At 41.8% G+C, this 20,768-nt stretch overlaps 1 protein-coding gene and 1 non-coding gene across 2 annotated transcripts in view; both read left to right on the plus strand.

Annotated features, from left to right (window-relative positions):
* The first annotated feature begins 10,221 nt into the window (after positions 1-10,221).
* LOC126026993 (small nucleolar RNA SNORA51) lies at positions 10,222-10,354 on the plus strand. Its single transcript, XR_007502172.1, has one exon. It is a non-coding gene; the product is annotated as a small nucleolar RNA SNORA51 (small nucleolar RNA).
* An 8,575-nt stretch (positions 10,355-18,929) lies between these two features.
* The window catches only part of C13H21orf62 (chromosome 13 C21orf62 homolog), a 31,120-nt gene continuing 29,281 nt past the window's right edge, over positions 18,930-20,768 (plus strand). Inside the window, exon 1 of the mRNA XM_049785819.1 lies at positions 18,930-19,053. The gene's annotated coding sequence lies outside the window, so the exon portion shown is untranslated. The remainder of the gene's footprint in view (positions 19,054-20,768) is intronic.

Consider the following 20,768-nt stretch of genomic DNA (forward strand, 5'->3'; position numbering starts at 1 on the left):
TTTGTGGACCACATTCAGCTATGCTTAGGAGTTACTCATGGCTCTGCACTCAGGAATCCCTCCTGGAGGGCTACAGGGATTATATGAGATGTCAGGATCAAACCCATCTGTTTGTCTGTACGCAAGGCAAAAGCCCTCCCCACTGTGTGATTGGAGCTCTGGCTCTTGCATTAAATTCTTACTTGCTGCCCAAGAGAAACTGAAGTGAGTCACACCCACTGCAACAGATGGTCTTGAGTACATATTTGCTGAACGAATAAATATGTAAGTGAGTGAATAAACAAGCAAATAAAACTTAAAGTTCCATAGAATTTCAAGTATATAATCGTATTGTAAATATATTTTCATGTATTTCAAAGTTGATTGCAGACTCAAAGAGGAAGAGACAGAAATTGAGATAAACAAAGATGTATCTGTCGAAAAGTGTTTAAGCTGAAGGGCTAAAGTTACACTGCAGCATGGATTGCCTTGTATGAGGCCAACTGCCTTCTATCCCCAGCATCCCATATGATCCTCTGAGCACTACCAGGAGTAATTCCTGAGCACAGAGTCTGGATTAAGACCTGAGCATCACTGGGTGTAATTAAAAAAAAAAAAAGTTTAAGAAAAAAAAATCTATTGGATAACATCTTGAATAGGTGTTTGCTCTTTAAATTTTTTGTGAATTAAATACTTTGAGGCATATTCAAGAAACTTACTACTTAAAGTAATTGTTTGGATTTTGTTGTGAGACAAGGAACATTTTTTAATTAATTAGCACAAATGAAATTATCTGACAAATGTGAGGACTTGTGTTCTATTTTATTCCTAGGAAGAATTATTTTACAGTCGTATTTCTGAACCAAAGAATTCTAAGGCTCCCCACCCACGGATTCCACAGGATATTCCAAGGGGGACTCAGGAAGGAAATAGTCAAAAATAGTCGAAAAAAAAGGTTGAAGGGGGCTGGAGCATACAATAGGGAAGGCATTTTCCTTGCATGTGGCTGAACCAGATTCAGTTCCACATCCCATATGGTCCCTCAAGACAGCCAGGAGTGATTTCTGAGCACAGAGCCAGGAGTAATACCTGAGTTCTGCTAGGTGTCACTCAAAAACGAAGAAGAAGAAGAAGAAGAAGAAGAAGAAGAAGAAGAAGAAGAAGAAGAAGAAGAAGAAGAAGAAGAAGAAGAAGAAGAAGAAGAAGAAGAAGAAGAAGAAGAAGAAGAAGAAGAAGAACTGAGGGACCAGAATGATAGTAAAGCAGATAGGGTGTTTGCCTTACATGAAGATGGCCCAGATTTGATCCCTGGCACTGGTCCCCAAGCACTGCCAGAAATAATTCTTCAGTATAGAGCCAGGAGTAACCCCTGAGCATTGCTACATATGGCCCAATTTTAAAAAAGAGAGAGAGAAAGAAAGAAAGAAAGAAAGAAAGAAAGAAAGAAAGAAAGAAAGAAAGAAAGAAAGAAAGAAAGAAAGAAAGAAAGAAAGAAAGAAAGAAAGAAAGAAAGAAAGAAAGAAAGAAAGAAAGAAAGAAAGAAAGAAAGAAAGAAAGAAAGAAAGAAGAAAGAAAGAAAGAAAGAAAGAAAGAAAGAAAGAAAGAAAGAAAGAAAGAAAGAAAGAAAGAAAGAAAGAAAGAAAGAAAGAAAGAAAGAAAGAAAGAAAGAAAGAAAGAAAGAAGAAAGAAAGAAAGAAAGAAAGAAAGAAAGAAAGAAAGAAAGAAAGAAAGAAAGAAAGAAGAAGAAAGAAAGAAAGAAAGAAAGAAAGAAAGAAAGAAAGAAAGAAAGAAAGAAAGAAAGAAAGAAGAAAGAAAGAAAGAAAGAAAGAAAGAAAGAAAGAAAGAAAGAAAGAAAGAAAGAAAGAAAGAAAGAAAGAAAGAAAGAAAGAAAGAAAGAAAGAAAGAAAGAAAGAAAGAAAGAAAGAAAGAAAGAAAGAAAGAAAGAAAGAAAGAAAGAAAGAAAGAAAGAAAAATACTGTTTAATGTAAAGTCACTTTCCTTTAATTGTGAGCTGGCATGTAAAATATATCCCCAGAGTTGTGAGATCTACCACCAGGCAGATGGGTCTGATGAAGATAGGGTAGCCATGAAGAATTAATATACCAAGCCAGTCAGGAGAGAGACAAGGAGTCAATTTGCTTTTCTCCTCATGGTCTCTCTGCATGCCAAAGCCAGACTGACTTTTCTTTATTCTTCTATTACAAATTCCACCAGGCAGGGGAGGGTAGAGTGAGAAACAGGTCGACTTTTATAAATCAGAGGCATAGATTTAAAAGAAAGAGAAAGTTGGGGAATGCCTTTGTTGGGGGTTAATAGCTGGGTGTCATCTAACACTGACATCTATATGTGCTATAAAATTGAACTATGTTGTATGTAACTATTATTACCTCTTATGTATGATCAAGTATTTAGTCTAAAAACAACATTAAATAACCATAGCCTCCTAGCAGATTTTTAAAATAAATCTTTGGTCATTACTGAATAATTGCCATTTTTAAAAATTCAATATCTCTATTACCATATCCAAGTACCTCTGTCTTTTTTTGGCATGGATAGTCCAAATAATGTTGCTCTGACTCTCTAAGGTATATGGTCTGCAGGATTTGGTACCAGGGTTTGATGGGAATGTGGCTTTACACCACAGACCAAGTTCTATGTTCCCTGGTGAGGATGTTATAACATATTTGAATCAGGTATTCTTGCAATGGAGAATAAAAAGAAATGAATCACATAGCTCCAAACATGTTAAAAAAAAAAAAAAGAACTTCCACCCTTAATATACATTTTTTGTTTGTTTTTTGGGCCACACCTGGTGACACTCAGGGTTTACTCCTGGCTATGCACTCAGAAATCACTCCTGGCTTGGGAGACCATATGGGACACTGGGGGATCGAACCACAATCAGTCCTAGGTCAGCCTATGCAAGGCAAACACACTACCACTTGTGCCACTGCTCCAGACCTAATATACATTTTAGAAAAGAAAAAAAAAACTATAATAATAGTGTTAATAAAGTTTTATATCAGAAAACCAGGAAGTAGCTCATAAAGTCATATATGGTGTTTGGAATTTATAAATTTAATGGTCAAGTGTTGGATTAACCTGTTTTCTTTCATTCTATTCAGGATAATTCTTCTTTGCTAGTGCTTGTCAATCATGGACTGGAAGCACCTCTGGATTGGTCCCTTACCCTACCTGTTTTCCACTCAAGGGAAATAAAGATCTCAGGTCACAAAGCGAAGCTGCTTGCAGTTTCATTCTCAACAACTAGTTTATCTGCCTTATCTGCCTGCTGATATCTTTGGATAGTGAGCTCACAACTTGTGGTGGAAGTTTCCTGAATCTCTTTTATTCTCTTCATGCTTGTGTGGATTATTTCCTGTATCAGCGTTTGCTGTTTGCTTTCGAACTCACACTCCCAATCCCTCGGGATTAGGACATGAGGCTTCCCCTTCAGTCAAGAACTTTCTCTTTTGTTGTGTTTCAGTTTTTAGGCCAGATCTGGTGATGCACGGGGGTTACTTCTGGACTTCTGCACTCAGGAATTCTGCCTGGCAGTGCTGAGAGATCATATAGAATGTCAGAGATTGAACCCAGATTGACCATTTACAAGGCAAGCACCCTCCCCACCATACTATCACTCTGGCCCCAAGAACTAACTTTCTGATAGGATTTTGCTGCTTCTCTGGATTAGATGTGCTATTAAAATAAGTACGGGGTATCTTCTTTGTTTGTGGCTCCATGAAGTCTAATACGATGGAGAACTGAATAAATCTGTGACTGTTTCAAGGCAAACAGTGCATAAAATACCCACGTTACAAGGCAATGCGCTTAAGCATGGTTGATATATGCATGAAGCCATATGAACTCTGCTTCATTAGGCTTCGTCTTTATCTCTCCCTGGAACTATGACTAATCCTCTTTATTCACAAAATCTCAGAGCCTCTGATTCGAAGTTAATGGCACCTATTTAATAGACAAACTTAGCTCTTGCCAGCAGGTAATGAGAAGCAACAAAACATAGTGTGTCCTTATGAAGAACAGCCTCATTGTCCAACCCACCCCCTCAGCCTACCCAAAAGAAATCTCCTCTCCCAGCCCATTACTCAGGGCAGAAGAAAGCCTGGTTTACAGGGGAGAAAAGGCATCTCACCTGTCTGACTTGGGAGTGACTGATTTCTTCCTACTGTTTACTTACAGAAAGCCTATTAAATGTTGTATAATTAACTTTGTAACCAGGCCATTGACTTATATTATTTTTAATAGCTCCATCATGGATTTTCATAAAATTTAGAGATATATAGGCCAGAATGATAGCACAGCAGATAGGGTGTTTGCCTTATACACGACTAACCCAGGTTCAATCCCCAGCATCCCAAATGGTTCCCCAATCACCACCAGGCATAATTCCTAAGTGCAGAGCCCAAAGTAACCTCTGAGCATCACCAAGTGTGACCGAAATAAAAGAAAATTTAAATAAAAAAATAAAAGATACATAATTTCATCTGCAAACAATTTTCCCTATATTTATAGTTAAGCTTTTTTATGGGGGGGTCTGTTTCTAATAGCATTGAGTAGTACTTTTTAAATTATATGAAATAATAGCCAACCATAATGGTCAATATTATCTTAAAGGATAAATAGTTTCAAGTATTTAATCATTAAGTGTTAGAATTGACCTTTAATTTTTTTCAAATAGTATGGGTATACAAATTAATTTGTGGACTTATTGTGCCCATGAACTAATCCTCATTAAAATTTCTAATGAGGGACTGGAGTGATAGTACAGCAGGGAAGACTTTTGTGTTATTAACAGCTGACCTGGGTTGGATCCTTGGTATCCCATGTGGTTCCTTGGTGCCTGTCAGGAATAATTTTTCTGAGCACAGAGTCAGAAGCAACCCTTGAGCACTTCTAGGTGTGGTCCAAAAACAACCCTCCAAAATTGCCCCTTGATTTTTGGATGGGTTGGGAACTAAAGAGTTAGGGATTTGGATACATCCTTGCATTCAACCCAATGGGATTGGTTTCCTAGCCCTAGAAGTTTCCAAACACTACAAAGTGGGCAACTTTGTGGTCCCTGGCATTGAATCACTGGCCCTGTTGACCAAGTATTGCTGGGGTTGGATGCCAGGTTACTAGTCTTCTGAGTACTGCTTGGGAAACCAAACTCTAAATTCAAAGGATTGAGTCTATTTCCACTGAAACTGGTTTCAGATGATAACATCTAGATTAGCATTTTGCCAAGTCCTCCTTGATATCACACAGTGTTTTTTTTTTAAAGCATGTGGGTTAAGGGATTGGAAAATTACTAAAGTCTTGTAAGCATAAAACTGTGACATAGCATTGCAGGGAGGGTGATTGCCTTGAACAAGACTGACCTGGGTTTGATCCTCAGCATCTTCTATGGTTTCCCCAACCACCACTTGGAGTGATTCCTGAGCATAAAGCCAATAGTAAGCCTTGAGCATTGCCTGCTGTGACCCAAAAATAACACCACTACCACCCCACCAAAAAAATCCAAAAACAAAAGGTGTGAGCCCTGAGAACATAGCTCAATGAAAAGCATCACTGAAAAGCAGTGATGAAAAGCAGCACTGAAAAGAATGTGTGAACATTCCAGACAGGAAAAGGGCCTTTGGGGAGCACATATGAGCACAACTCCGGCAGTGATCATTGCCCTCAGACCCCAGTGAGCACCACAATCAAATACTTGAATGTCCCTGCCAAGCCTATAAATGACACCTGCCTAGATGGATCCAAGCATGTTGGCTAATTCTCTACCCACTCACCACCTTTGATGCCTACTAACATCTGAACACTTTTATCCCATGCCCTTATGTAAAAGAATTCATCTTGCAGGGCCAGAGAGATAGTACAGGAGGGAGGGTGCTTGCCTTGCATATGGCCAAACCGTATTTGATTCCCAATTCCCATAGGGTCCCTTGAGTCTGCCAGGAGAAAGGTCTGTGCACAGAACCAAAAGTAACCCCAAACAAACAAAAAATAATAAATTCATCTTAAATGTGACTACCTTATCCATTTGTTCAGAAGTGAGTTTTTATACGATAGACATTTTTTAGTCATCATTCCAACAATTACCACATTATTCTCAAAACAACCTTTCAATTATCATAACAATATCTTATGAAGCGAAGGTGGGTTTTTTATTGGGGGTGAGGGGGACAGAGGAACACACACAGCCGTATTCAAGGCTTAGTCCCAGCTCTGCACTCAGGGGTCATTCTTGGTAGGTTCACTCTTTATTTTTTGGGGGGTTGGGTTTTGGGTCACACCAGCAGCACTCAGAGGTTACTCCTGGCTCTATGCTTAGAAATCGCTCCTGGCAGGTTCATGGGACCATATGGGATGCCGGAATTCGAATCACTGACCTTCTGCATGCAAGGCAAACACCTTACCTCCATGCTATCTCTTCGGCCCCTGTAGGTTCCACTCTTGATAGGGGCTCCATATAGGGTGCTGGAGATTGTATCCAGGTTGGCCATATGCAAGGCAAAATCCTTACCTACTGTACTATCTTTTCAGCCCTGCAGCCTAAGAACCCAGAAGGTGGGGATTCTTTATGCTTTTGAATTTATATTCCCATTTCACTGGTCCACTTTGGTGCTTATGGAACGAACAAAGAGTTCTGAGGGAACATGAGGGTGTGAGCTCTGACTGGCAATTGTTTGCTCCCTGTAACCATATTGATAGCATGGGAGCAGAATGCTGGGGACAAAAATAAAATACAGGTGAGCTCGGCAACCCTCAGGGACATCTTAGAGCCTGGGGAAGGGCCGTGCTCTCTGTGCCAGGCCTTGGCTCTGCCAGGTTCATTAGAGCTTCCTGGCCAGGTGCCCTTAGCACCCATCTTCCAAGAGGAGCCATGTTTTGCCCACCTTCCCCCTAGTTCCTCTGCTGTAGGCTCTGGAAAATTGTGTCTCTGGGATGTTCTCACCTTGTTCTCATCCATGGTATCCTTTATTCCCATCTCTTGGTAGAGCCAACATTTATGCTTATTTTATACCTTTTGGGCATTTTTAGTAGTCAGATACCTTCTGCTCCTGAAACTGGAATCTTATCCCTTACACATACAGTAATGTGTGTTGGTTCTGCTCACCCAGAAAAGTCTGAGCATGCAGCTAGAGGAAGGCCCAGCACCCTGGTCTCAAAGCTCTGGGTCATGTGGTTTGGCTTCCTGCTCTGGGCCTTGAAACAGGCAATGTGAAGAGTTTAGACCTGGGGATTAAAACCCAGTTACTGACTGTTAGGGGAGTTCCAGTTCACAGAGCCCATCCCCTGGTGGACTGAACTCACCCTCACATCAAGCATTCACTCTAAGGGTTTGGCAATCATGGGAATGGCCCGTTAAGATACCACGGTGGTGGGGGGCTGGCTAGGGCACTTCATACACAATGGCATCAAACAGGCCTGGTCCAAGGAGATGAAAAAAGAATCACTCCTTAGCACTGCCAGGTGTGGCCCAAAACCAAGAGAAGGAAGGAAGGAAGGAAGGAAGGAAGGAAGGAAGGAAGGAAGGAAGGAAGGAAGGAAGGAAGGAAGGAAGGAAGGAAGGAAGGAAGGAAGGAAGGAAGGAAGGAAGGAAGGAAGGAAGGAAGGAAGAAAGAAAGAAAGAAAGAAAGAAAGAAAGAAAGAAAGAAAGAAAGAAAGAAAGAAAGAAAGAAAGAAAGAAAGAAAGAAAGAAAGAAAGAAAGAAAGAAAGAAAGAAAGAAAGAAAGAAAGAAGAAGGAAGGAAGGAAGGAAGGAAGGAAGGAAGGAAGGAAGGAAGGAAGGAAGGAAGGAAGGAAGGAAGGAAGGAAGGAAGGAAGGAAGGAAGAAAGAAGAAAGAAAGAAAGAAAGAAAGAAAGAAAGAAAGAAAGAAAGAAAGAAAGAAAGAAAGAAAGGAAGAAAGGAAGGAAGGAAGGAAGGAAGGAAGGAAGGAAGGAAGGAAGGAAGGAAGGAAGGAAGGAAGGAAGGAAGGAAGGAAGGAAGGAAGGAAGGAAGGAAGGAAGGAAGGAAGAAAAAGAAAGAAGGAAGGAAGGAAGGAAGGAAGGAAGGAAGGAAGGAAGGAGAGAAAATAATGATCACTAACTCTTTCCAGGTAGCCCCATTTAGGCTGATCCCTCTGTGTAATTCTCAAAATGGTGGGGACAGATTCCCCTTTCTGCATGAACTACAGCAACCCAACATCACACCTTACACCATTCCACAGAAATGGCCTAGCTCAGTGACTTAACCTTACCAAACTTTCAAGACACCAAATTTGTTTCAAATTTATAAATCCTCAAAATTTTATAGTAGTGTCATCCCAGTAGTTTCCCAGGAAATCTGATGGGCAAGTTCCACAGAAATCTACCAAGCTCAGTGAGTCTAAATAGTAACACAGAAAGCTCAGCTAAGACCAACCATAGCCCAGGAAATCCTCAGACTGTAGTAACACCATGGAGAGATATAATTATCATTTCAAATTAATTCTTGTTGATCTAAGGTTTGATAATTCCATTTGCCTTTGTGTTGTAGCAAACAATATGCATTCAATTTGTTAGTAGTGAGTGGAAAATTGGTGATACTGGTGAAGGGAAGGTCACAATGGTGGTGGAACTGGTGTTAGAAAATATTAATGCTTGAAACAGCTGTATTATGAAACAATTTGGTATTTCATGGTGCTATAATAAAAAGTTAATACAATTTAAAAATAAAATGCATTAAATTTTAACATAAAATACAAGTTTAAAATATTAAAAAGAAACACAATGACAGTAGAGAGAATGTGTCCTAGGTATTGACAGTCTGAGAGTAGCCCTCACTGGCATTCTGATTCTTTCTAAGCCCAGTGAGAGGAAACATGTTGGTGGACTTGGGATGCCAAGGAGAAGGAAAGCAAACCAAAGTACTCAAATCCAAAGTTTGCTCCCAAAATGCGTCCTCAGACAGGCAATTGTGTTTTCCCTGGTGCCTGCTGTGATTACAGGCATGGTCTCTTTTCTTGCACTCTCTCTTCCTTTTTCTTAGTCTCAGCATCCATCCAATTATTATCTTAAGTGTTCTGTCTTGGGTCTGGGAAGAAGCTGGAAGCGCTCTGGTGCCCCCTACAGGACATAGGATGTGCTGTCGGCGAGCCCGGAAAGTGTGTCTGGTCTGCGGAGAAACAGCGCCATCTACCATCTACGTACTCTAGACAGGCTTTCTACTTCCCTCATTCAGTCCATTTTGTTATGATAGTTCTCAGTGTAATTATTTCTGTAACTGCACTAAACGATCCCTGTGGTGAGCTTTATGTTAGGAGTTGGACCCTCCAGTCCTCCTCTATTTTGTCTCTGAGAATCATTACACAATTTTTTTTCATTTTTCTCAAAACCCATAGACCATTCTGTGTTTATCTCTCTCCCTCTGACTTATTTCACTCAGCATAATAGATTCCATATACATCCATATATAGGAAAATTTCATGACCATCTCGTCTGATGGCTGCATAATATTCCATTGTGTATATGTACCATAGTTTCTTTAACCATTCATCTATTGAGGGGCATCTAGGCTGTTTCCAAAGTCTGGCTATTGTAAACAATGCTGCAATGAATATAGGTGTGAGAAAAGGATTTTTGTATTGTATTTTTGTATTCCTAGGATATATCCCTAGGAGTGGTATAGCTGGATCGTATGGGAGCTCAATTTCCAGCTTTTGGAGACATCTCCATATCGCTTTCCCCAGAGGTTGGAGTAGATGGCATTCCCACCAGCAGTGAATAAGAGTTCCTTTCTCTCCACATCCCTGCCAGCATTTCTTGTTCTCATTCTTTCTGATGTGTGCCAATCTCTGTGGTGTGAGATGGTACCTCATAGTTGTTTTGATTTGCATCTCCCTGATGATTAGTGATGTGGAGCATTTTTCATGTGCCTTTTAGCCATTTGTATTTCTTTTTTATCAAAGTGTCTGTTCATTTCTTCCCCCCCCCCCATTTTTTGATGAGGTTAGATAATTTTTTCTTGTAAAGTTGTGTCAGTGCCTTGTATATTTTGGATATTAACCCCTTATCTGATGGGTATTGGGTGAATAGTTTCTCCCACTCAGTGGGTGGCTCTTGTATTCTGGGCACTATTTCCTTTGAGGTGCAGAAGCTTCTCAGTTTAATATAGGGATATTGGTGATAGGAATGTTGCTCTGGTGAAGATTTTATATATATATATATATATATATATATATATATATATATATAAAAACAAAAAAAAAAGAAAAGTTAAGGCCTCCCAATGCTTACCACAGGCTGTGTTCTTTACACTGACTCTATAGAAAGAGAAGGTACAGTAAATGCACCCCATATACACCTCAACCCAGGCCCTTTGCCTGGTCTGTATTGTGAATTGGGAGACAAAAGTACATCACAGTTTAGCTTCTTCCCTAGGAACAATTTTAACCAACTTTCTAGTTGGGAGTTGCTTTGGCTTTGAAAATGACAAGAATGGGCTCAGAGAGAGAGCACAGCGGCGTTTGCCTTGCAAGCAGCCGATCCAGGACCAAAGATGGTTGGTTCAAATCCCGGTGTCCCATATGGTCTCCCAGGAGCTATTTCTGAGCAGACAGCCAGGAGTAACCCCTGAGCACTGCAGGGTGTGGCCCAAAAACCAAAAAAAAAAGAAAGAAAAATGACAAGAATATCTGAGTGAGGCAGGAAAGAGAATGGAGAGCGAGCACTGGTATCTTTAGGTCAGAACCAACTTGCCTATAGATCTATAGTAGAACTTCTGTCTTGCATGTATTCAACCCTGGGTTTTATCCCCAGCACCACATAAAGGAAAATAAGTAGCGGGGGTGAGGGGGTTAGGGAGGGGGGCCGGAGGGAGGGAACCCAATAGGCTAAGTGCAGGATTTGCATATGAAGCCCTGATACCATATTGTCCCCATCAAGCACTTTCAATTGTGAGCCCCCCAAATATCAAGTCAGATTGCCCCTGAAAACTTCCAGTATGCCCCTCAAAAAAAATGAACATAATCACCATATGAATTAGCAGTGGCACTTCTAGTTAACTATGTAAAGAAAATAAAATTAAAATACCAACTTGCACCCAACTTAACACACAATTAGCACCTCCCACTATTATGTACAACATAGATAACCTGTTAATATATATCCACATTGTATGATTTAATAACCTTCATTTACATTTTCTTATTGGCATCATATTTTGTTTGATATTTTATTATACATGGTTGAATTATATTGCTATACACACAACTGAAAGTCATTGAGTCATAAGGAAAAAGCAGAGCTCATTATTAGTGACAGCAATCCTTGAGGGCATTAGGCTAAGCTAGACCAACACAAGCATCTTCACCACCCTGATATGTGGAATACAAAAAAGATACATTTAAAAAAAAACAGAGAGCTGATCAATACAGGAACTAGATTATGAATATCAGAGGTTTTGGGGAGTTAGGCTGTGGTTTGACAACATCGTTTAGGGCATGAGAAGTTACAGAAAATCAAAGACTGCAGAGATACTACAGCGGGTAAGGCATTTGCTATGGCCCAACACCCTTCCGCTCCCCATGGATTCTTTTCAAATCCTTTTTATCTTGAGTCTACCTTTCACTCTGGCTTAACAAAGAGTAGCATTTCTTTACAACTCAAAATGAGTATGATTCCCTGAGTCTGATAAAACTGGGATGGGGGTTGGAGACCTAATACAGTGGGTAGAGTGCTTGCCTTGCACATGGCCTACCCAGGTTCAATCCCCAGCATTCCATAGGGTTCCCTGAGCTTTCCAGGAGTAATTCCTGAGGGTAGAGCCAGGAATAATCTCTGAGCATAACCAGCTGTGAGCCCAAAATGAAGAAAAGATCTGAAACAAGTCACCTAAATCTAGTTTAATATGAGTTGTGTTGACTGATTTCCCAGAATGCATCAAGCTATGGCGCTGTCTGGGAATTACAACCATTTGCCTCTCAAAAGCTGAGAGAAGATTCCCAGTTTAGTGAAGGCCTGGGTTTGGTAGAAATTCAGGCAGTGGCCCAAACAATTTCTAATTCTTAGATCTGCACAAAGATATACATCTGCTCTTTCCATTCACTCATTGTTTTTGGTTTATGGAGGAAGCTTAGACCTTCACCTGGCAGGACTCGCTTTTGGCTCTGCACTCAGAAAATAAAACTCCTGGCAGTGCTCAAGGTATTATATGGGATGCCAGGGATGAAATCCAGATTAGTTTCATGTAATGTAAGCAACTTCCCTGCTATATTACCTCTCTGGCCCTTCACTCGCTGTTTAAATGCCTGGGTTAACTGGTTTGCCAAGTCTTTTACTCCTCCTTCTTCTCGGACACAGATTTTGCAAACAGGGCTCTTGGCACAGAAGGAGCAAGCTACCAATGCCCACGAAATTAAGGCCTCCTGAGATTCACAGCTGGGATGAAGGGCCATAAGACAGTTCCTCGAACAAGATTAGGTTCAAGTTCTCTGAACAAATTGAGCTTCTAGTTAGATTGGGACCTGAATCATGATCACCCAAATGACCTCCCATGTTCTCATGTCTTCTCTAAAATATGCCTCCATGTAGGTGAAGGGTGTCCTTCCACTAGATGAGGATGTCCTTCTACTCTGCAAGCTCCAAGTACTTCCAGCAAGGGATGGTGGTGATGCTGACCTGGATGAATGAATCTCTGCGTTCTGATAACGAGATGGAACAACTGTGCTTGGGATCAGTCAGTTGTCAGTTTATGATTATGTCCAAGCTAAGTGGGAACAGGAACTCAGAATATTAATATGTAAGAGATCAAAGATAGACAAAATAATTTTCATGGACAAATCATTACAAGGACCATTTCCAATTTGTTTCTAGCTTTAAGACAATTTTTGATGCCAAGTAGACTTGAAAGAAACAAAACATATGTTTGCTGCTACCCAAGGTCAAGACATCGAAAGACAGGCCAAAAGACAGCACAGCAGGTAAGGCTATGAACCTAGCTGACCTGGGTTCAATTCCCAACACCACACATCAGCCCCTAAGCCCAACCAGGAGATATTCCCAGAGCAGAGAGCCAGGAGTAAGCCCTGAGCACTGCCATTTGTGGCTAAAAAGCAAAAAAAAAAAAAAAAAAAAAGAAAAGAAACCAAAACAACTACAATAGGTTCTGAATTGAAGTAAAAGAATCTTGGTCTATACCTGTCTCCCAAAGTAAACTATAATCTCTTCCCAAAGTGAACTGAAAAAATGGGGAGGGCGAATAAAAGTAGCTTCAGGTGCAATTGAGAAGAGTTGGGTCCTGTGAGGGGTGTTTCTACTTCTTTGTTTAAAAAAATAGGGCAGCACTGAGTGGTTTCTTTTTTTCTGAAAAGGACACAGTAGGTTGTAGCTGGACAGGTTGAATGTTCCACCGTTCCCAAGGAAGGAAAAGGGAAACCCATACCCCTCTTCAGGGAGGATAGGAGAAGCTAGTTAGCTGTAATTCCCCACAATAAATAATCCACACAGATATGTTTTAGCAGGCAAGAAAACTCGCACTGCAAGCTGTTCATTCACAAGCTAGACGTTCCACCAAGTGGAAGCACAAGCTTAGGTGATAGCTCTCTGATCAGCTATCCTGCCTCCCCTTTATTATGCTCCAAAGTCCCTCCCTCTAGGGGGAGGGGAAAAGCCAGATGAAAGGCAGAGAAATCACTGGTACAAATGGGAACTATTTCAAAGGCCTCTACCTCACAGTAGGTCAAATAAATGTAGGGTCTCTGATTTGGACAATAAGCAGAAAACATGACCTAACATAGCAGCTCCATGGGTCAATAGTATTGCCAGAGAGGGGCAAAGTTTTCTGCTTCAGAAATTTAAGGAGCATTGGCTTCAGATGTCAAGAGAAGGTTATTAATGAAAATACAAAAAATGACACAAAATTGTGTTGGGTTTGGTATTAGCTTTGGCACCAGAAGATTGCCCTCTGCTGGAATGTCCCTTTTGGTGTGATTCTTAAGGAAGGGAAGCTTCCTTAGGAGATAGGACCAGCCAAACATTAACACTCTGGGCCAGGAAAGTAACAACATCCTAACTCTTCACTCTGAGTCTTGCACATACCTGGGAGGAAACTCTGTTTTCCTTTCATAAATAAAAAGTGCCCATTAAACTGCTTGTTGCAGGACCTGGCTGATGTATTTCACTGGAATTCTTTTGTAAGCATGAAGTTAACCCCTGTGGATTCTTCTTGGATAGGAAAAGGCCGCCACTCACCAGCCAAGTGCCTTATCCCCTAGCCTAGACCATGTCTCAAGACCAAGAAGGCAGGTCCAGAAGACATACAGAGAGCTCATGGCCCAAAAAACAAAAAAGAAAAAGAATGGATAACAACCTCCAAAATAGATCTAGCTTATGATCCAGCAATACACTAATTTCTCTAAATCCCATCAGCATCATTCTAGTAGTTAGACATGGAATCACCTACCCAACCATTGGCAGATGGCTAAATAAAGATGGATAAACTGTAGGCACTGGAAGACTATTACAATATTGAAAATCACACAAAATTGGATTTTGTTTTGTTTTAAGATTTGGGACCACACCTGATCTCAACCAGAGCTTACTCCTAGCTCTGTGCTCAGGGATCTCCCCCTGACAGTAGAAAGGGGATTATATTCAGTCTTGAGGATTGAACTAGGAATGGAACCATGGTTAGCTACAGGCAAGGCAAGCTCTGTAACCCTTGTGCTATCTTGTGGGTCCCACAAAAATGGGTGTTTTTGTAACCACCTTTAGTGGGAATCAAGGTGACACTGCTGAGTGAAAAAGAAGTGAAGGGAAAAAAGATTGCTCCAGGCCTATGTGGAAGATGAATAATCAGGTAAAAGCCAACAAACTGGCAAAACACCACAAAGACATCTCCTAGATACCTCCAAAAATATGTGAGTTATCCAAGGGAAGGCAGATGGGGAGAAGAATGGGTGAGGGAAAAATTAGATAGTGGGATAGTGTTAGACTGTTGGCAAAGATGTGGTGAGGTTATACATATCTCCAGGCATGCAGTCCTACTCCTAAATTTACCAATAGTAAATCAATCAAATTTGTGTATTTTTAAAGTAAGAGTAATGAGGGGCCAGTGTGATAGCATAGAGGGTAGGTTTGCCTTGCTTGCAGCTAGCAGGGTTTGATCCCCAGCATTCCATATAGTCCCGAGCCTGCCAAGAGTGATTTCTGAGTACAGAGCCAGGAGTAACCCCTGAGCACTCCAGAGGTGGAACAAAATCCCATTCAAAATGGAAGGCAATTAGAGAGAGAGAGAGAGAGAGAGAGAGAGAGAGAGAGAGAGAGAGAGAGAGAGAGGTCTTCCCCAGTGGTAAGTTAGTGCCCCAGTCAACAGTCACTTGATAAGTTATATCTGCCACAAGCACAAGCACCCAAAGAGGCCCTGTCTACACTGCCCGATCCCAGACTGGGCCACTTCTGCCAAGTTTCATACCAGCAAGACAAACCCACAACTGTCCTATTGCTCCCAGTGGCCTCAACTGTCCTTCATGGCAACTCAACTCCACGTTCAGGAGAGGTCATCCAGAAAAGTAAAATCCTCTCTGGATCCCACAGCCATGGTCCTTGAGGATCTTGTCAGTGGTGGAGTCGAGTGAGCCCATCTCTACATTAGAGGTAGATAAGAGAGAAAAGTGTGGAAAGAGGCTAAATCCATGCTCGCCGCCATTGTTCAGGAAATTGGAAAGAAAAGGACCATGGTTGCCCTGTCCCTCTTCTGTCCTCATGTGTCCTTCCAATGACATCACTTCCTTTATCCTTTGTTGATGTAATTGCAGTTGGACTTTGACATTTCCCTTGGATACTCTCACTAGATATGGACACTCCCTTTGGATATGTCCTCTGTAATAACAGTTGAACTTGGTCATGTCCCCTGGGCATGCCCCTTGTTATGCCGGGTATAAAAGGAAAAAATTTTGTCCTTAGGGTGGAGGCGCAGAGCAGTACCTGTCAGTCTATGGGGGGTAGGAGATAAAACATCAGAGAGATGCTGCCTGCTTTGTATCCCTCTTTCTCTCTTGAACCCAGGCTTCTCCCAGCCACCACTGGCCAATGAAATTCTATCTCTATCTCTCTCTCTCTCTCTCTCTCTCTCTCTCTCTCTCTCTCTCTCTCTCTCTCTCTCTCTCTCTCTCTCTCCCCTCTCTCTGGGGCTATCCTCACTTTACTGATAATAAAGGGAACAGAAGCCCTGAGTATTTGAATGATAATGTTCAAGAATGGAAGGGGTCAGGGGCAAGAGCGACGGGACAGTGAAAAAGCTGCTGATACCAGTCCCACATATGGTTCTCCAGACCCCACCAGGAGTAATTCCAGAGCCAGGAGTAAGCCCTGAACACCACTGGTTGTGGCAAAAATAAAATAAAATAAAAAGAAAGGGTGGAGTGGTGGGAGAAGTAGCACAAATGTGAAGACACTTGCCTTACACATGGCTGTGGCTACTATAATCTGGGTTCAAGCCCTGGCATCATGTATGGTCCAGGGACACCTGAGCACAGAGCCAGGTTCAGTCCCTGAGCACTGCTAGTTGTGGCAACTACTCCCCATCCCTTCCAGAAAAGGACTAGATCAAGATGCAGGCACAAGTCCATACTGCACAATTCTGATCTGACGGTTCCTGTTCTTGCTCTGCTGAAGCAACACCATTAACAGTGGAATGTGGGGGTCTCCCTTTCTATCTTCTACCAGTCATTGGCATTCAAGACTGCAGAATAGACCTGGTGCACTTGCATCTCTAAGCCTTCTTTCCAGTTAGTTTATGTTTTATTTTGTTGTTTTTTATCTTTGTTTTTATTTTTAAATGGCCTGAGTTCTTGATCCTGGAGACCAGCAGAGAATGCAGATGATATGTGTGTGTCCCCTCTCTAGAGGTGTGGCTGTCTTCTCCCCTCTGACTTGGTTGCTCAAACACTAGCCATCCTTGAAGACCCCAATCAAGTGTTATTGTATTTAACTGTATAATCATCATGGTTATTATGCTACAATGTTTTTTTAGGGGAGAACAACGGGTGTAATCATATGTAAAGTTTATTGTGTTGTTTGTATTTTTGGCTTTTGTTTTGGAACCATATCCAGTGATACTCAAAGGTTAATCCTATCTCTGCACTCGTAAATTAATATTGGTAGGCTCGGGGACCCTATGGGATGTCGGGGATTGAACCAGGGTCTTCCAAGTGCAAAGCAAGAGCCCTCCTCACTGTGCTATAGCTCCAGCCCCAGGTTAGTCTTTGGTTTTGGCTTGGAGCCGTACTAGTGGTGCTCAAGGATTACTCCTGGCTATGCACTCATTAATCACTCCTGGAAGTAGAGGACCCAAATGGAATGCCAGGAATTGATCTAGTGTTGGCCATGTGCAAGACAAACATCCTACCCACTGTAATATTGCTCCAGTTTTATCTGAAGCTTTTTTTATTTAAAATATATATAAATAAATATATATGCAACATGGCTAAAATAAAATACTCTGGGTATGAGGGTGGAGGCATGAGGCAGAGAGAACAAGAAATAAATCAGGAGGCTGGAATGATAGCACAGTGGTAGGGCATTTGCCTTGCACACGGCCGATCCAGAACGAACCAGAGTTCAATTCCTGGCATCCCAATTGGTCCCCTGAGTGTGCCAGGAGTGATTTCTGAGCACTGAGCCAGGAGTAACCCCTAAGCACCGTCACCAAATGTGACCCAAAAACTAAAAAGAAAAGAAAAAATAAAGAAAGCAGCCACTTTCGTCATTAGCACCACCAGGGGTCACTCCTGAGCATTACTGGGTGTGTCCAAAAAAACTAATTTCCACCCATTCTCCCCAACAGCAAAAACAAAAACAAAAAACCAAGAGTGCAACATTGATTTGATTATGACAATTGTTCAGTACCTTGCTACCAGGCCTGCTCCAAATTCCCTTCTTTGAACCCGGCCTATCTTTACACCCAGTTCACTTACATAATCCCCTTTCTATAGTAGAATTTCCTGGAAGCCAGGAACCTTGACTTTCATCTCAGCTGTCCCCTAAAACTTCCTGGCCTGGTGCATATGAGTGCAGAGGGGGAAAGGTTTGCCAGAAAAATAGTAACTGGAGAAATAATAAATAAAAGAATCCACTTCCCTGACCAGGTTCTCTGTCAAATATTGACTAATTTGCTTGCTCTCGACACATCAATTACTCTAGTTTTCTGCTGTTTCTAATTAGCAGGGCTTTTTTCCAACCCTCGGGTTTTTCCTAGTATTTTGTGGGGCCTCATCAGTTAATAAGGCCAGAATCATTTCTGCATATTGATTTGCTTTGGTGACTGGCCACATCTTTAAAAATAAAATGAACTAAAAATAAAAAAAAGAACGAAAGAAGGAAAGAAGCCAATAAGAACAGGACCCCATTTGGGTAAGGAGGAAGCCAGTTCATTTTCTCTTTGGAACCATTCGCAAAGGGCAGTTTTAAAACTCTTCTGTCGCTGCTCTGCGCAACAATTCATCAGGCCAAGAAGAAGGAAATGAAGAACTCTGAGAAGTTAGCCGCATCCCAGCATCTTGCACTCGCTCTGTCTCCTCAATCCATCTCCTTTCCCATGAATAGAGACTTTTTTCCATTGTCCTTCGGGGTCAGCATGCAGCCTGCTCTCCTGAGATCCTTTCAGAAGCTTTGCATTTTGGTAAGTAAGCCAGCTCCCTGCCACACACACACACACACACACACACACACACACACACACACACACACACAACACACACACACACACACACACACACACACACACACACACACACACACACACACACACACACACACACACCTCCTGCCTGCCCCAAAGAGCATGGCCCACGGTGGCCCTCCTAGCCAGGTTCTCTTCCCTGCTGTGTAGTTAATGAATCAGGCAGGCCGGCAGCTTCGTCCTGGTTGCCATGGCTACGACCGGGGCCAGCGGCCCTCTGCGAACGGAAAAGCACAGCCAAATGCAAGACCACACATTCCATCCAGCCTTGCACATTAAACCAGCTGTCAAAGCTGCAGGGAAGGCTTCGTGGCCAGGCTGTGGGCTGCGGGCCCGGCCAGGGAACCAGCCTTACCTCTGGGACTCCACGATGTAAGTTCTTTCTCTATTTTGTTTTGTAAATCGGGGTCGAGTTGAGTGAGACCCAACAGGTTTCACCCTCAAGCCACAGGATTTCTTTTTGCTACCCCATAAAGAAAGTTCTAGATGGCCCCTGTTCGGGGGGTGGGTGGGGAGTGAGTGACCTTGGAGTATTCGCATTTCTTGGGCAGGATGAACTTTGATGGATGAATTTCTCTTTTAATACTTATTTAGGCTTCCCGGACATGTAGATTGTGCCTTACTGGATTGTTGAGATTTTGTCGTGGGTTTGTTGTGGGGTTGAAAGGATTTTTTTTTTTTTTTTTTTTTTTGCCTTTAAAAGGAAGTGTTTTCAGTGCATTGAGCAAAGAACGAAATGGGTTTCTGACTGAGTCCCTAAATAGATAAGTCAGTGAGGATATTATTATATAACAGATATCTCCATGGACTCGGGACTTCTTTCCTCTTTGAAAACATCTGGTTATATTTTCCTGCTGGTGTTTAAGTCTAAATAGCAATTAACTAAAAGCAGTCTGCCGCTTGTCGGCTGCTTGTCCTTATGGTTATTGTAGAGTAAAAACTCTCCAAACATGGAACTTGTTTCTTGGCTCATTTTTAAAAACTGGCTATTATTTTTATTTGTAATTATCATTAGGAAGCCTGGGAAGAAAAAAAAGCAGTGAAGTTTGGATGAGTATTCAGTCAGTTAACTCTTGTTTGTTTGGGGGCCACACCCAGCAGTGCTCAGGCCTTACTTCTGGCTCTATGTTCAGGGATCATTTCTAGCGAAGTTTGTTGGGGACCATATGGGGTACCAGGGATTGAACCTGGGTGCTCAGCTGCAAGCAAGACAAATGCCCATTCTGCTGTACTATTTTTCCCGCATCCGTTTGTTGACTTTTTTAAAAAATAATTGGCCCCGTTATGCAAAACAAACAAAACCCATGAGAAATGCTATACCAAACATCAAGATATTGGAGTGTTTAGTCAAATTCAGTATCAGCACAGCTTGTTGTTAATAGTTAACATAGGTTGGGACATTTTTTTTTAAGTCGTAAATGTGTTTGTAGTATACTGAAGGAAGAAAATGTTTCAACAAAGTTGTTAAAAGGACTGAACAAAACCAGTCCTTAAAAACTACCAAAAACCTTGGAACTTACTTGCCTGGATTCTTTTCTAGTAAATAAGTGAGTTTTGGGGATTTATTTTTTTGGGGGGAGAGGGTTACCTTTTAAAAATACAGAAGGGGGGGGCTGGAGAGAGCACAGCGGTAGGAAGTTTGCCTTGCATACAGCTGACCCAGGACAGATCTGGGTTCGATTCCCGGTATCCCATATAGTCCCCAAAGCCTGCCAGGAGCAATTTCTGAGCACAGAGCCAGGAGTAACCCCTGAGAGCTACAGGGTGTGGCCCACCCTCCCCCCCCAAATACAGAATGACCTGTTATTGAGATTCTCTGGGACTATGCTCAGATAGTGGTCTCACTACTGAGACAGACCACCAGTCCCAGGGCACAGACTCACCAAGCAGGTGGGCTGCCAGCTTTCAGCAAGATCAATATTGGCATGGACAAGGTCACTGGGAACTCTGAGGAAGTTGATGAAAGCAACTCACTTCTAAAAATATTTTGTAGAATATTGCAGAAAATATTTTGTAGAAAACATCCAATTGCATCAAAAATTTAATTAGAATGTTTTTTCTGTTGGTTTGTTTCAGACACATGGCAT

Source organism: Suncus etruscus, chromosome 13 (genome assembly GCF_024139225.1).
Source record: "Suncus etruscus isolate mSunEtr1 chromosome 13, mSunEtr1.pri.cur, whole genome shotgun sequence".
Lineage (NCBI taxonomy): Eukaryota > Metazoa > Chordata > Mammalia > Eulipotyphla > Soricidae > Suncus > Suncus etruscus.